This window comes from Nerophis lumbriciformis, linkage group LG20, assembly GCF_033978685.3.
Source record: "Nerophis lumbriciformis linkage group LG20, RoL_Nlum_v2.1, whole genome shotgun sequence".
Classification (NCBI taxonomy): domain Eukaryota; kingdom Metazoa; phylum Chordata; class Actinopteri; order Syngnathiformes; family Syngnathidae; genus Nerophis; species Nerophis lumbriciformis.
Window position 1 is genome coordinate 4,264,512 of NC_084567.2, and position 17,309 is coordinate 4,281,820.

At 41.3% G+C, this 17,309-nt stretch overlaps 1 protein-coding gene and 1 pseudogene across 1 annotated transcript in view; both read left to right on the forward strand.

Annotated features, from left to right (window-relative positions):
* The window catches only part of LOC140679657 (uncharacterized), a 60,912-nt gene that overhangs the window by 19,707 nt on the left and 23,896 nt on the right, over nt 1-17,309 (forward strand). The gene's annotated exons all lie outside the window — the stretch shown is intronic.
* Nucleotides 10,143-15,848, forward strand: LOC133619238 (uncharacterized; annotated as a pseudogene).

Here is a 17,309-nt window from a genome sequence, read left to right on the forward strand (position 1 = left end):
TCTGCGCTGTTTTAATCCACACTCTCTGTCCTGGAACCAGATCTGGTAAGACTTTTGTCTTGTGTCACAGGTTGAATGAGTCTCTCTGCTTCACTTTTAGTTATTTGTCTTTTTCCCTGAAAGGCCTGAGGTTTGGCCAGGCTGGTTTCAATGCTTGTGGAGCGGTAGAAACTGTTGATCTTATCCTCCTCCCCATCAGCAGCTGCGCTGGACTCAACCCGTGAGCCAGTGGTGTAGCTCTGTAAGCCAAAAGAGCTTTATGAGGGTCTGGACTTTAGTTGAGCAGCTGTTTGACCATGCAGACAGCTCTCTCTGCTTCCCCATTGCTCTGGGGATAGCGAGGGCCGCTGGTCGTGTGGTTGAAACCATAGTCCTGGGCAAAAGTGGCAAAGTCTGGAAGCAAACTGTGGCCCGTTGTCAGTCACCAAGATTTCAGGCACTCCAAAACTTGCAAAGATGACCTCGAGTCGCTCCACAGTTGTAGATGTTGTCAGGGTCGGGAGGTTTGCTACTTCAATGTATCGAGAGTAGTAGTCCACCACCACGATATAATGTCCATTCTTCCACTGAAAGATATCAGCCGACACTTTTTCCCATGGTCGTGCTGGTAGGGGCGTGGTCATTAAAGGGGAACATTATCACAATTTCAGAATTGTTAAAACCATTAAAAATCAGTTCCCAGTGGCTTATTATATTTTTCGAAGTTTTTTTCAAAATTTTACCCACCACGCAATATCCCTAAAAAAAGCTTCAAAGTGCCTGATTTTAACCATCGTTATATACACCCGTCCATTTTCCTGTGACGTCACATAGTGATGCCAACACAAACAAACATGGCGGAAAGAACAGCAAGCTATAGCGACATTAGCTCGGATTCAGACTCGGATTTCAGCGGCTTAAGCGATTCAACAGATTACGCATGTATTGAAACGGATGGTTGTAGTGTGGAGGCAGGTAGCGAAAACGAAATTGAAGAAGAAACTGAAGCTATTGAGCCATATCGGTTTGAACCGTATGCAAGCGAAACCGACGAAAACGACACGACAGCCAGCGACACGGGAGAAAGCGAGGACGAATTCGGCGATCGCCTTCTAACCAACGATTGGTATGTGTTTGTTTGGCATTAAAGGAAACTAACAACTATGAACTAGGTTTACAGCATATGAAATACATTTGGCAACAACATGCACTTTGAGAGTGCAGACAGCCCAATTTTCATCAATTAATATATTCTGTAGACATACCCTCATCCGTGCTCTTTTCCTGAAAGCTGATCTCTCCAGTTTTGGAGTTGATGTCAGCAGGCCAGGGAAGCTAAGTCGATATTCTTCTCTTGATCACCTTTGGTGGTATAAGGGACGGTGTGAGCCAAGACATCCAGGGGGTTTAGCTCACTCCTCTGCGGGAACAAACTGCTGCCATTGCTTGCCATGCTACCGAGGTTCCTTTGTCCCTGAATTGTTCACACACTCCGGCAGATTCAATGGGGGTCTGGCGGCAGATTTCTTTGACTTTATGGTTGGAAATGCATCTGCTTTGAGTGTCGCAGGATATCCACACATTCTTGCCATCTCTGTCGTAGCATAGCTTTCGTCGGTAAAGTGTGCGGGACAAACGTCCAATTTCTTGCCACTTTGGCATCTTTGGGCCACTGGTGCAACTTGAATCCGTCCCTGTTCGTGTTGTTACACCCTCCGACAACACACCGACGAGGCATGATGTCTCCAAGGTACGGAAAACAGTCGAAAAAAAGGAAAATAACAGAGCTGATTTGATTCGGTGTTTGTAATGTGTTTGAGAAAATGGCGGATTGCTTCCCGATGTGACGTCATCACTCCGAGAGCGAATACTAGAAAGGTGTTTAATTCGCCAAAATTCACCCATTTAGAGTTCGGAAATCGGTTAAAAAAATATATGGTCTTTTTTCTGCAACATCAAGGTATATATTGACGCTTACATAGGTCTGCTGATAATGTTCCCCTTTAACCTTCGCACGTTCATAAATGACATTGTGCTTACCCACAAGATGTTCATCAAAGGCTTTTGTCACCTCTGCATAGACTGTCTTCTGTGGGTCGCTTAGTGGTAACGTAGTGAGAATGTCGTCACTCTTTTCAGCCATCACATACAGTAGGGAGTCGACCTGATAGCCGTCCTCTTTTCCGCTCAACCCTGACGCCATCCTGAACCTCTCGAACCGTCTCAATCATTGCGGCCACGAGCTGGGCTCCTCGAAGTTGAAGCTGCCAGGAGGCGCGATGGAGAATATTTGATCTGTCATCTCCCGTCCTTATCCGGGGGCTCCGATGCTGATCCGCTGCTCTCCGTGCTCACCGTAGCCCATACTTGCCAACCCTCCCGAATTTTCCGGGAGACTCCCGGGACAAATATTCTCCCAAAAATCTCCCGATTTTCGGCCGGAGCTGGAGGCCACGCCCCCTCCAGCTCCATGCGGACCTGAGTGAGGACAGCCTTTTTTCATGAAGGGAGGACAACAGGGTGACAAGAACTAAATCATCCAGACTAGAGATACATTGTATTATGTTTATTTTACCTAAAAATAAATATATTTATTAACTTAAAAAAACAAACAAAACTAAATACATTTTTACTATATTTTGCTAAAAACATCCAAATTAATTGTATTTTTATTTGTATTTTTTTGTGACTCCTTATTACATCCAGCCATAGAATTGTACATTAAAATAAACATATTTGAAATAATTGATTTTAAATTATCATAATAATTCATTTAAAATGACCATATTTAAATATTTAAATAATTGCTTGTTTATCAACAACTTTAGCATTTTATTCATTACATTTTGAAACTCTCAGAAGCCAAGTTATGTTATATTCCTTAATATTTATTTATGCAAGTTTGAAGTATCAATTATCTAAACACAGTTTTGTTTCCATATTTTCAGGATATATATATATATATATATATATATATATATCAGAGGTGGGACCAAGTCATTGTTTTGCAAGTCACAAGTAAGTCTCAAGTCTTTGCCCTCAAGTCCGAGTCAAGTCCCGAGTCAAGACAGGCAAGCCCCGAGTCAAGTCCAAAGTCAAGACTGGAAAGTCTCAAGTCAAGTCCTAAGTCCTGCATTTTGAGTTTCGAGTCCTTTCAAGTCCTTTTAACCACAGACTAATATATTAACACAGATTGTGTATGCTTTTCAAACGCTGTATTTATTTATTAAAACAAGTGCATTTTAAATTGCAGGAAAGAAAATTGTGCTGACATTGCACTTTATAATAGCACTATTAACCAGTCATTTTAAACATTAACTCATTCCTTTACAGAACAAACACATTGAAAAATAAAGTGCAAATGTACTTATTTGTACAAAAGTGTTAACATTGAAAAAACATGACATATACGTGAACATAACAAAAAAGTTGTACTTTTTATATGTCAGGGCCCTATGCTGCATTGCATCTGCAAAAGACCAAATTAGCCAAGAGTCTGTCAGTCATTTGTGCACGATGGGGGCGTAGTATGATGCCACCATGGCTGAAAACTCGCTCCACTGGAGCACTGGAGGCAGGCACTGCCAAGACTCTCATGGCCACTCGGAACAGTGAAGGAAGAGTCTTCATGTTCAATGCCCAGAACAAAAGGGGGGAGAGAGTTGTTTTGGGTTGGTGCACTACTTGTAAGTGTATCTTGTGTTTTTTATGTTGATTTAATTAAAAAAAGAAAACAATTATTTCTTGTGCGGCCCGATACCAATCGATCCACGGACCAGTACCCGGCCGCGGCCCGGTGGTTGGGGACCACTGAGGTAAACAACCAACAGTATGTCAGAAAGCTAGCTAAAACGGTACACATATTCATAATATAGTATACATTTTAACTGACCTTTATTTGACTATTTTTGTCTTTTTTTAGGTGGCTAAAATATGCGGTGCTGCTGACCGCCGTCTAACGTTACGTGTGATATATTGACTAACGTAACCCTGCTTAAAAAAAAATCAAAAAGTATGAATAAGGTAGTGAACTGCAACAGATTCCCGTGTTTGCAATAACGTTATAACGTTAGCAGTGAGTTTACAGCCTCACTGATTTAACTACACAGCAAATAAAAGTCACGTTACTTAGCCAATAAACGTTATCTTACATTCAAAACTTACCGTTCTTTGTGCAACTTCAAATGCCGGACGAAGTTGGAAGTTGTTGCCTCTCCATCAGTAATTTTCGAACCGCATGTGTTGCATACTGCAAACCGTTTTGTGTTGACCACCTCGTAATTTTTATACCCAAACAAAATTATTTTAGGTATCATTTTTTTGTTCACTGGCGTGTGGTTTGGACATGTCTTCTTCGTTGGTTGTCCTGCAATTTGATTGGATGAATGTTGTGTGATGAAAACAAAGTAGATCTAATTTGATTGGCTGTTGTACTGAGACCACACCAGCTGACACACGCAACGCTGATAGACAAGTACACAATGAAAAATACGGAGCGCTCCCGAATAACTTTTTCATCTTTGGGTTTTGGGGAAACCCAAAGTCATGTCAAGTCATGTCAATTCAAAAGGCTCAAGTCCTGATATATATATATATATATATATGTATATATATATATATATATATATATATATATATATATGAAATACTTGACTTGGTGAATTCTAGCTGTCAATACACTCCTCCCCTCTTAACTACGCCCCGCCCCACCCCCGACCACGCCCCCACACCCCACCTCCCGAAATCGGAGGTCTCAAGGTTGGCAAGTATGCCGTAGCCTAGCGTAGTTTAGCCTGTCGCCGGCCAGGTAAACACTGACGACCTCGGCTGGACTATTTCGGCCTCACTTCTCTCAACTACACCTACTTTTTACCCACTGTAGGTTCGCTTACTTCTGACACCATGTTGTGTAGTGTTTATATGCGTGAAAGCAGACTCCAGAGACTTCATGTAAACTTCACACAGCTTACTTTACTCGTGCTCATACTTGCCAACCCTCCCGAATTTTCCGGGAAACTCCCGAAATTCAGCGCCTCTCCCGAAAACCTCCCGCGACAAGTATTCTCCCGAAAATCTCCCGATTTTCAGCCGGAGCCTGAGGCCACGCCCCCTCCAGCTCCATGCTGACCTGAGTGAGGACAGCCTCGACGGGAGGACAACAGGGTGACAAGAACTAAATCATCCAGACTAGAGATAAATTGTATTATTATGTTTATCTTACCTACAATTAAATATATTTATTAATTAAAAAAAACAAAAAAACAAAAACAATTTTACTATATTTTGCTAAAAACATCAAAATTAATTGTATTTTTATTTGTATTTTTTCTGACTCCTTATTACATCCAGCCATAGAATTATACATTAAAATAAACATGTTTGAAATAATTAATTTTAAATGATCATAGTAATTCATTTAGAATGACCATATCTAATTATTAAAATAATTGCTTGTTTATCAACAACTTTAGCATTTTATTCATTACATTTTGAAGCTCCTGAGGCAGCAGACAGGTACCGACAGGCCAAGCGGTGTGCGGCTTCAGCGGTCGCGGAGGCAAAAACTCGGACATGGGAGGAGTTCGGGGAGGCCATGGAAAAAGACTTCCGGCAGGCTTCGAAGCAATTCTGGACCACCATCCGCCGCCTCAGGAAGGGGAAGCAGTGCAGTGTCAACACCGTGTATGGTGGGGATGGTGCTCTGCTGACCTCGACTGCGGATGTTGTGGATCGGTGGAGGGAATACTTCGAAGACCTCCTCAATCCTACCAGCACGTCTTCCTATGAGGAAGCAGGGCCTGGGGAATCTGTGGTGGGCTCTCCTATTTCTGGGGCTGAGGTTGCCGAGGTAGTTAAAAAGCTCCTCGGTGGCAAGGCCCCGGGGGTGGATGAGATCCGCCCGGAGTTCCTTAAGGCTCTGGATGTTGTGGGGCTGTCTTGGTTGACAAGACTCTGCAACATCGCGTGGACATCGGGGGCGGTACCTCTGGATTGGCAGACCGGGGTGGTGGTTCCTCTCTTTAAGAAGGGGAACCGGAGGGTGTGTTCCAACTATCGTGGGATCACACTCCTCAGCCTTCCCGGTAAGGTCTATTCAGGTGTACTGGAGACGAGGCTACGCCGGATAGTCGAACCTCGGATTCAGGAGGAACAGTGTGGTTTTCGTCCTGGTCGTGGAACTGTGGACCAGCTCTATACTCTCGGCAGGGTCCTTGAGGGTGCATGGGAGTTTGCCCAACCAGTCTACATGTGCTTTGTGGACTTGGAGAAGGCATTCGACCGTGTACCCCGGGAAGTCCTGTGGGGAGTGCTCAGAGAGTATGGGGTATCGGACTGTCTTATTGTGGCAGTTCGCTCCCTATATAATCAGTGCCAGAGCTTGGTCCGCATTGCCGGCAGTAAGTCGGACACGTTTCCAGTGAGGGTTGGACTCCGCCAAGGCTGCCCTTTGTCACCGATTCTGTTCATAACCTTTATGGACAGAATTGCTAGGCGCAGTCAGGGCGTTGAGGGGATCTGGTTTGGTGGCTGCAGGATTAGGTCTCTGCTTTTTGCAGATGATGTGGTCCTGATGGCTTCATCTGGCCAGGATCTTCAGCTCTCGCTGGATCGGTTCGCAGCCGAGTGTGAAGCGACTGGGATGAGAATCAGCACCTCCAAGTCCGAGTCCATGGTTCTCTCCCGGAAAAGGGTGGAGTGCCATTTCCGGGTTGGGGAGGAGATCTTGCCCCAAGTGGAGGAGTTCAAGTACCTCGGAGTCTTGTTCACGAGTGGGGGAAGAGTGGATCGTGAGATCGACAGGCGGATCGGTGCGGCGTCTTCAGTAATGCGGACGCTGTATCGATCCGTTGTGGTGAAGAAGGAGCTGAGCCGGAAGGCAAAGCTCTCGATTTACCGGTCGATCTACGTTCCCATCCTCACCTATGGTCATGAGCTTTGGGTCATGACCGAAAGGACAAGATCACGGGTACAAGCGGCCGAAATGAGTTTCCTCCGCCGAGTGGCGGGGCTCTCCCTTAGAGATAGGGTGAGAAGCTCTGTCATCCGGGGGGAGCTCAAAGTAAAGCCGCTGCTCCTCCACATCGAGAGGAGCCAGATCAGGTGGTTCGGGCATCTGGTCAGAATGCCACCTGAACGCCTCCCTAGGAAGGTGTTTCGGGCACGTCCGACCGGTAGGAGGCCACGGGGAAGACCCAGGACACGCTGGGAAGACTATCTCTCCCGGCTGGCCTGGGAACGCCTCGGGATCCCCCGGGAGGAGCTGGACGAAGTGGCTGGGGAGAGGGAAGTCTGGGCTTCCCTGCTTAAGCTGCTTCCCCCGCGACCCAACCTCGGATAAGCGGAAGAAGATGGATGGATGGACATTTTGAAGCTCTCAGAAGCCAAGTTATGTTATATTCCTTAATATTTATTTATGCAAGTTTGAAGTATCAATTATCTAAACACAGTTTTGTTTGCATATTTTCAGGATGTGTGTATATATATACCGTATTTTCCGCACCATAAGGCGCCCTGGGTTAAAAGCCGCGCCTTCAATGAACGGCATATTTCAAAACTTTGTCCACCTATAAGCCGCCCGGTGTTGTAAGCCGCATCTAACTGCGCTAAAGGAATGTCAAAAAAACAGTCAGATAGGTCAGTCAAACTTTAATAATATATTAAAAACCAGCGTTCTAACAACTCTGTTCACTCCCAAAATGTACGCAAATGTGCAATCACAAACATACGTATATCAACATGGACAGAGCTGCGTGAAAAAAGCCACCCGGCCTCTTCGCGTAAACTTAAACTTACCTTAACCACTCGCTCATCTTTTCTTCATCCATCCCTTCGAGTTAGCTTTTATGATGACGCCGGCTGGAAAGGTCTCTTTTGGCAAGGTCTTCCTTTTGAATATCACCATGGGTGGAAGTTTCTGGCCATTAGCATGGCAAGCTAGAACCACAGTGAAGGATGACTTCTCATTCCCTGTGGTGCGAATATTCACCGTACGTGCTCCCGTTGTATCCACAGTGCGGTTCACAGGAATATCAGTTGCTGTGAAATAGTAATCCGTGTGCGGATGGAGAGATTGCGTCTTTTCATGAACCGGATCCCTGACGCTTAGTAGGAGCCATTTTGTGGTCTTTACAGATGTAAACACACAAAGGAAATGAAACGTAATATCCGCGCGCTCCTTCTTCTTCTACGCGGGCGGGTGGTTGCTTACAGTAGAAGAAGAAGCGCTTCCTGTTCTATGGGGGCGGGTGCTTACCTTGGCGGTTGCTTGCGTAGAAGAAGAAGCACTTCCTGTTCTACCGGGAAAAAAGATGGCGGCTGTTTACCGAAGTTGCGAGATCGAAACTTTATGAAAATGAATCGTAATATTAATCCATATATAAAGCGCACCGGGTTATAAGCCGCACTGTCAGCTTTTGAGTAAATTTGTGGTTTTTAGGTGCGGCTAATAGTGCGGAAAATACGGTATATATATATATATATATATATATATATATATATATATATATATATATATACGTATATATATATGTATATATATATATATATATATATATATATATATATATATATATATATATATATATATATATATATATGTATATATATATATGTATATATATATATATATATGTATATATATATATATATGTATATATATATATATATATACACACACACATGTATATGTATATGTATATATATATATATATATATATGTATGTATGTATGTATGTATGTATGTATGTATGTATGTATGTATGTATGTATGTATGGAATGCTTGACTTGGTGAATTCTAGCTGTCAATATACGCATCCCCTTTTAACCACGCCCCCAACCACGCCCCCCACCTCCCGAAATCAGAGGTCTCAAGGTTGGCAAGTATGCTCGTGCTTCTTCATCCACACCGTTAATCCCCACAACACACTCAATGGCGCCCCCTCTGGACGCTATCTGATATTGTACTTAACATCTGTACAGTCTTCATGTCTGCATTTAAGATAGTTGACATTTAGCATGATAGCTGTTAACTGGCGATTAGTGATGTTAAGTGCCTAAGATGGTAGTTATTGATTAGCAGTGTGATGAGGGCTTTCTGCTGGTGAGTGATTAGCACTACAGTTAGAGCCACCTATCGCTAGGTAGAAATGAGCAGTTTCACCAACATTTTTATGTGAAACCATATTACTAACTGTCTGGTGTTTGACAGGATTCATGGAAGTTTATTGTCATACCAGCACACGATACACATGAGATGGCACACAATTTAGTAGCACGTGAACAATAGGATTGGTCCTGGTGGAGATCTACACTCTTAGTGCTTTTCTTCTTTATTCAGAGTAATCATTTGACTTTCTAAAGGTTTTTAACTAAAACAACTAAGTGGGTTAAAAAATATTTCTGGGTTTCTTGTAGTATTTAAAATGTAGGGTTTTTTTCCTCGATGTTTGCCCTTTTTCTGGTTTGAACAACAGCCATGGAAAAAGTCTGTGCACATGCTTGTATATATATATTTTTTATTTTCAAACAGTAGTTGTCCATTATTTTATGTTGGATACTTTTGCTAACCGTTGTTTTAAAACAAGATTTAAAAAAAGCCTTTATTTTGAAAAATAACTGCTATGGAATAGGAAACGGAAGTTGCTGACTTCTAGCGCATGCGCACATGTACTTGAAGCCAAGCAAAAAGAGGAAGACCGCATGCTATGGTTGTTCGGAGATTCTTCGAATTCACGATCTTAAAGTCATATGATTCACAGCAAATATAGCAACAAATATCTCAATTCGCATTTTCCAAAGCCACGAAACGTGCATTGAGTTTGGAGCGATATGTGAAGTGAAGATTGAAGACGTGATAGAAGATGGACGACTACTGCTATGCTAAGATGGCGACGTCCGCTAAAAGAGAACATGAAAGAGAATCAACTTCCAGCAAATCACCAACGGAGATAAAGACGAAAGATGAAGGTGAGTGACTTGAAGTTTTGTCATTTGAAAACCATTTCAAGCCCTCAAAGTCTAAATGAGCCGACCTTGTTGAAGAATGTAAAGAAAGAGCCGCCATGATTGTTAGCTTGAAGAAGGCAGTGGAGTTCACATCAGAGGAGATGAAAGAATGCAAAAGTCAACCAAAAACGATAAAAAGAATGATGTGAAAGAAGAGATGTTGGGGAAGAGTAAGAGATGTGAAGAGAAGACTGGACCACATGTCTACATCAACGTGCAGAGGATTGGAGGTAATAAAGAACAAGACAATAAAAAATGTATGCTTTGTTCAAACACTAATGGTAAAATAAGATAGCTGGTAGTGTTTTTGTCATACTGTAAAGTTCAAATTTGAATGACAATAAGTCTAAGTCTAAGTTACAAACATGTGAGCCTCTTTAAATATTTGTATTTATTTACAGTTCTTATCTTCTTGTTTTTCTAAAAAAGCTGTATTGAATTCCTTTGGTGGTGGTATGGTATGATATGTTTTAATAACAGATAGTTTATGTTAAAAATGTGCCTGAAATTAAACAAAGCCCCAAATTCAAAAAGACAACTTTCACCAGGGTGTGACAGGAATATTCAAGAAAAGGAATTCATAAAAATGTAAACAGAAAACCTGAATTAGATTAGTTTTTCATTTTGCTATAATAATTTTCATTTATTGTTACTATGTTTGTTATTTTACGTCTTATTTATTTGTTACTAATGTATATCTGGTTGTTCTTTTAGATTATATTTAAAATTGAGTTTTGGTGATACTGTTTTTACGTTTTCAAAATAATAAAAAGTGGTGTTATTTATCGTGATTCCAAAATAATTGTGATTATTATGTTTTGCCATAATTGTCCAGCCCTAGACGAGGTATTAGAAAGGACTTCATGATAAACTATGTATCACGGTACTTGAGTCATTAGGGAGAAATGTAATTTAAAACATTTGTATGGACGTACAACACTTAAGACCTTCAGTGTATCAGTATGTGGAATTAAATTATGGAATGGATTAAGCAAAGCAATCAAACAATGTACTAATATGATCCACTTCAAGAAACTCTTCAAACTTAAAGTGTTTACAAAGTACAAAGAAGAAGAACCATGATAAACATTCTGAATTTATTTAACTCATCCATTCTTTCATACTTTCACTCACAAAATAATCTTACTTATCTCAACATATGAAATGTAACTTACTTCACCAATTATTATTTATTTACTTATTTTATTGTGATTACTTATGGAGTATATTGTGAATAAATTGAGAACAGGAAGTGAACAAAAGTTTTAGCAACTGTTATGTAAAAGAAAAGGGGTAGGATTAAATAAGCTCTGCTTCTTCCTACTCCTTTTCGAACATGTTGAAAAGAGAAACTGGAGATTGTGATGTATCATGTTGTATACTTGCATGTTCGAAATAAACTCAAACTCACCTCAACTCAACTCAACGATACAATAGTCTATTGTAATATTGTGACATGGAGTTTTACTGACATTTTTACAAAGTCACCGAAAACTTACAAACATTTTTTCTTTTTAAATGTATGCTTAATGACAGTTATTATTTATTGGACAAATTGGGTAAAAAAACTAAGTAAATAAAATGATCATTGCATTTAGTATCTAAAAAAGTTCTTTACTTCTTAACTACAGACTTCTTTCAGATAGATATTATCTTTTTTAGTTTTGCGATGTATTTCAATATTGACTTTTTCCCCACTGTTAGTTTGTAGTATCCTAATGTCCATGGAAGCAGATGTTTTCTACTTTCTGTGATTCTAGCTGAACTTTTCTGAGTCTATGACAAGTCATGTAAACATTGATCCATCATTCTGGCAAGGCACTAAATGAATGGCCATGAAACACTACACACTAGGGTTGTCCCCATACCAATAATTTAGTACCGGTACTAAATGTATAGATACTTTTCCAAATAAAAGGAACTACCGTATTTTCCGCACTATAAGGCGCACCGGATTATTAGCCGCACCTTCAATGAATGGCATATTTCATAACTTTGTCCACCAATAAGCCGCCCCGGACTATAAGCCGCGCCTACGCTGCGCTAAAGGGAATGTCAAAAAAACAGTCAGATAGGTCAGTCAAACTTTAATAATATATTGAAAACCAGCGTTCTAACAACTCTGTCCCAAAATGTACGCAAATGTGCAATCACAAACATAGTAAAATTCAAAATAGTGTAGAGCAATAGCAACATAATGTTGCTCGAACGTTAATGTCACAACACACAAAATAAACATAGCGCTCACTTTCTGAAGTTATTCTTCATTCGTAAATCCTTCGAATTCTTCGTCTTCGGTGTCCGAATTGAAAAGTTGGGCAAATGTGGGATCCAAAATGGCCGGTTCCGTCTCGTCGAAGTCATCGGAGTCAGTGTCGCTGTTGTTGTCCAGTAGTTCTGTGAATCCTGCCTTCCGGAAAGCTCGGACCACAGTTGTGACCGAAATATCTGCCCAGGCATTTACGATCCACTGGCAAATGTTGGCGTATGTCGTCCGGCGCTGTCTGCCTGTCTTAGTGAAGGTGTGTTCGCCTTCTGTCATCCATTGTTCCCACGCCGTTCGCAGTCGTGATTTGAATGCCCTGTTGACACCAATATCCAGCGGTTGGAGTTCTTTGGTTAATCCACCCGGAATGACGGCGAGTGTTCTATTTGTGTGCTTCACTTGTTTTTTGACACCATCTGTGATGTGGGCGCGCATAGAGTCGTATATCAACATGGACGGAGCTGCGTGAAAAAAGCCACCCGGCCTCTTCGCGTAAACTTCCCTTAACCACTCGCTCATCTTTTCTTCATCCATCCATCCCTTCGAGTTAGCTTTTATGATGACGCCGGCTGGAAAGGTCTCTTTTGGCAAGGTCTTCCTTTTGAATATCACCATGGGAGGAAGTTTCTGGCCATTAGCATGGCAAGCTAGAACCACAGTGAAGGACGACTTCTCTTTCCCTGTGGTGCGAATATTCACCGTACGTGCTCCCGTTATATCAACAGTGCGGTTCACAGGAATATCAAAAGTCAGTGGAACCTCGTCCATGTTGATAATGTTCTCTGGCCGGATCTTTTTTTCAGCTATCTTGTTTTTACAATATGCACGGAAAGTAGCCAGCTTTTCTTGAAAGTCTTTAGGCAGTTGCTGTGAAATAGTGGTCCGTGTGCGGATGGAGAGATTGCGTCTTTTCATGAACCGGAAACACCAAGAAGCACCACCTTTAAAATCATCCAGGTGAAGTTCGCTTGCTAGCGTTGTTGCCCTCATTCGAATAGTGATGGTGCTGACACTTCTGCTTGCTGCTCTCTGCTCAACAACCCACTGTTCGAGTTTGTCCTCCAACAGTTGCCATCTTGCTTTGTTCCCTCGGAAACTCTGTTTTGTCTTCTTTACCTGGCGCAGGTCATCTTCTTGCTTCCTCCACCTACGCACCATTGATTCATTTATGTTATATTCTCTTGCTGCTGCTCTATTTCCGTGTTCTTCGGCATGACTTATTGCCTTAAGTTTAAATTCTGCGTTATACGCGTGTCGCTTAGTAGGAGCCATTTTGTAGTCTGGTCTTTACAGATGTAAACACACAAAGGAAATGAAACGAAAATCCGCGCGCTTCTTCTTCTTCCGGGGGCGGGCGGTTGCTTGCGTAGAAGAAGAAGCGCTTCCTGTTCTACCGGGAAAAAAGATGGCGGCTGTTTACCTAAGTTGCGAGATCGAAACTTTATGAAAATGAATCTTAATATTTATCCATATATAAAGCGCACCGGGTTAAAAGCCGCACTGTCAGCTTTTGAGTAAATTTGTGGTTTTTAGGTGCGGCTAATGGTGCGGAAAATACGGTACAAAAAAATTTCACTATTGGCTTTATTTCAACGGAACATCTTACACTACATTAAAAACTCAGTGACTCAGTGTTTGAGAAAATGGTGGATTGCTTCCTGATGTAACGCCACATTGTGACGTCATCGCTCCGAGAGCGAATATTAGAAAGGTGTTTAATTCGCCAAAATTCACCCATTTAGAGTTCGGAAATCGGTTAAAAAAATATATGGTCTTTTTTCTGCAACATCAAGGTATATATTGACGCTTACATAGGTCTGGTGATAATGTTCCCCTTTAACACTCCTTGTGCAAATCTGAATGCTTATTATTTAAATGTTGACCTAAGTCTGAGGCAAAGGTGGTAATACTAATCACCACATTTGGTGAGGCGTGTTTTAAAGCAGCTGTTGTGAGAGTAGTGTATGTGTGTGTGCACCTTTAAGAGTGGCAGTATGTGGGCTGAGTAAGTGAGTGGGCGAGTAAGGAGAGGTAGTGGTAGCATGTGCAGGAGTGTTAATAGCATGGTGGATGTCCGGTTGTGCCCTGTGGAAATAATTAATAAAGTGAGCAAGTTGTAACTAATCGACAGCCTCGTCCTTCCGACCAAAGAGCGGAGCTTTATGGACCCAGTGTTACTCCCAGCAAAACATGTCACCGCCGCACAACGGAATTCAGATGAAAGAACGGTACCAGTACTTTTCAAAAGTGCTATAGTACAGATTTCAATTGATTAGTACCACAATACTTTATTAGTAGCAGTATACTGTACAACCCTACTACACACACATACAGTACATAGAAAAAAAGAGTGTTTGTGTTGTTTGTGTCTTGCAGACGTCCAGCAGCTGATCGGTAATCCAGAAGAAGTTCCCCCTCAGTTAGGGGGGAGCTCCACTTTGAAGCAGGAGACTCCACAACCACCCTGCATTAAAAAGGAAGAGGAGGAACTCTGCATCACTCAGGAGGGAGAGTGTCTTCTAGGACGAGAGGAAGCTGATTACACCAAGTTTCCACTGAATGTTATCTTTGTGAAGACTGAAGATGATGAAGAGAAACCACAAGTAGACAACCTCTTAGCTCCACTATCAGATAGTGAGGCTGAAGACGAGGTTGAAGAACCTTTGAGCAGCGATACAGACTGTGAAGGTGATATGAGGACTCACACTGACAACAAACACTCTGAATGCTCTACAAAGAAGAGAGGTAAAACATGCTTGAGCTGTTCAATTTGTGCTGAAAGTTTTACTATAAAGGGCAATTTGACTCGACACATGAGAACACACACAGGTGAAAAACCATTTATTTGTTCAGTTTGTGGCAACAGCTTTTCTGGTAAGAGCAACTTGACTCAACACATGAGAACACACACAGGTGAAAAACCATTTAATTGTTCAGTTTGTGGCAAAAGCTTTTCTGGTAAGAGCAACTTGACTCAACACATGAGATCACACACAGGTGAAAAACCATTTAAGTGTTCAGTTTGTGGCAGAAGCTTTTCTTGTAAGAGCAATTTGACTCAACACATGAGAACACACACAGGTGAAAAACCATTTAGTTGTTCAGTATGTGGCAAAAGCTTTTCTCGAAATATCGATTTGACTTACCACATGAGAACACACACAGGTGAAAAAACATTGGAGTGTTCATTTTGTGGCAAAAGCTTTTCTGTTACGAGCAATTTGACTAAACACATGAGAACACACACAGGAGAAAAAACATTCAGTTGCTCAGTTTGTGGCAAAAGCTTTTTTCGAAATCCTGGTTTGACTAAACACATGAGAACACACAGGTGAAAAACCATTTAATTGTTCAGTTTGTGGCAAACGCTTTTCTCACAGTACCTCTTTGACTCAACACATGAGAACACACACAGGAGAAAAAACATTTAGTTGTTCAGTTTGTGGCAAAAGCTTTTCTGATAAGAGCGATTTGACTAAACACATGAGAACACACACAGGAGAAAAAACATTTAGTTGTTCAGTGTGCTGTAAAAAGTTCAGACATAAAGCAGCCGCAGTAAAACACACAAGGGAAAATAACCAATTAGCTGTTTAGTTTGTGGTATGTTGCTCATATGTGGTGACATCCACCCTACCCAGGACCTCCTCACTGCTTCTTTCACAAATATCTGAGGTATTCATACAAACTTGGATTAGTTGAAGCATAATCTTATCTACTCATGACCCCATGTCTTCTCTGTAACTGAAACCTTCCTGAACAGTAAGATAGATGATGCTTCAAGTGCTTGGTTACTCCTTCTTCAGTCCAGGGACCTGGGGCCTCATGTGTCAAGTTTGTGCACGCTCAAAAACCTGCACTACACCCTTTTTCACTGCAAAGTTGACATGTATCAAAACTGACGTTGATGCATAAGTGATGCTGGGTAACTGTTTGCATAACAAAGTGCCAACTTTTACTCCTCAGACTGATTGATGTGCAAATCAGAGACATATGAACAATTAACCCCCGACACCCACAACCCAACCCCCACCTCCCTCGACATTCGGGCATAACAGGTTCAATCCGGCCCGCGAGATGAGTGTGCGAAGAGTAAAATTCAGCTGCATTTTTAATGAAAGAAACTGCTGTTCTAATTGTGTCCACTGGATGTCGCAATAGCAATTCTGTTAGGCAAGCAAATAGTTTATATGAGGGCGAGCAAGTATACCAAGCAAGAGGTACACGGTAAAACGGGGCTGTGACTCCTCCCCCTCCACCCAATGTAAAACAGGAGTAAAATAACCAATCAGCAACCCCACTTAAAATGTGGAAATGACAAAGGAGGTAGTTGATACATAGAATAGTTTTTATTCATGCTTTATTAAGTTTTTTTGTTCAATCCTAGATGAGTTGTGACTTAAAGTTTAATAGAAACACTGAGATTAAGTCTAAATTCATTTTGTTCTTCAAGGTGTTTTTGAAAATGCACCATGTTTTACCTCTAAATGTTTAACTAACTTGAAGTGTTTTGTCCAGAGGATTATTTGTGATATGTACTTTTTCAGAATGTGCTTGTTCTATTTTGGGCCGAAGTAAAATAAAGAAAACAATCTGAAGTTGTCGTAGTCGTATTTTTAAGTTATCATTCCATGATTTTACCCATCCGGTACATGTGGAAATAGATTTTCCTCCATGCGGCCCCTGAGCTAAAATGAGTTTGACACCCCTGCTGTAATGTGACTCATGTGAGCAGGTTACTGTATAAACACATTTTGTTATAAGTTATAAAAATGTGTTCAGTTGTCAGAGACACATCAATGTCAGTGTAGCTGCTGACAGAAGCAACATGTATATTTGATATATAATGTCATAGTTGGTGAGAATAAATAAATACAATGCATAAAGATAAGTTCATATTGTACACATAATGTGGTTAAAAAGGTATTTCCTTGGGTTAATTCATGCAAGTTTATGTTGACTTTATTTGTGTTACAAACCCATGTCAATTGAGTGGGGAATATATGTTTTGTTTCCGGTTTGGTCACCTTGTTGGGGGGACAATTAATATGTGAGGGA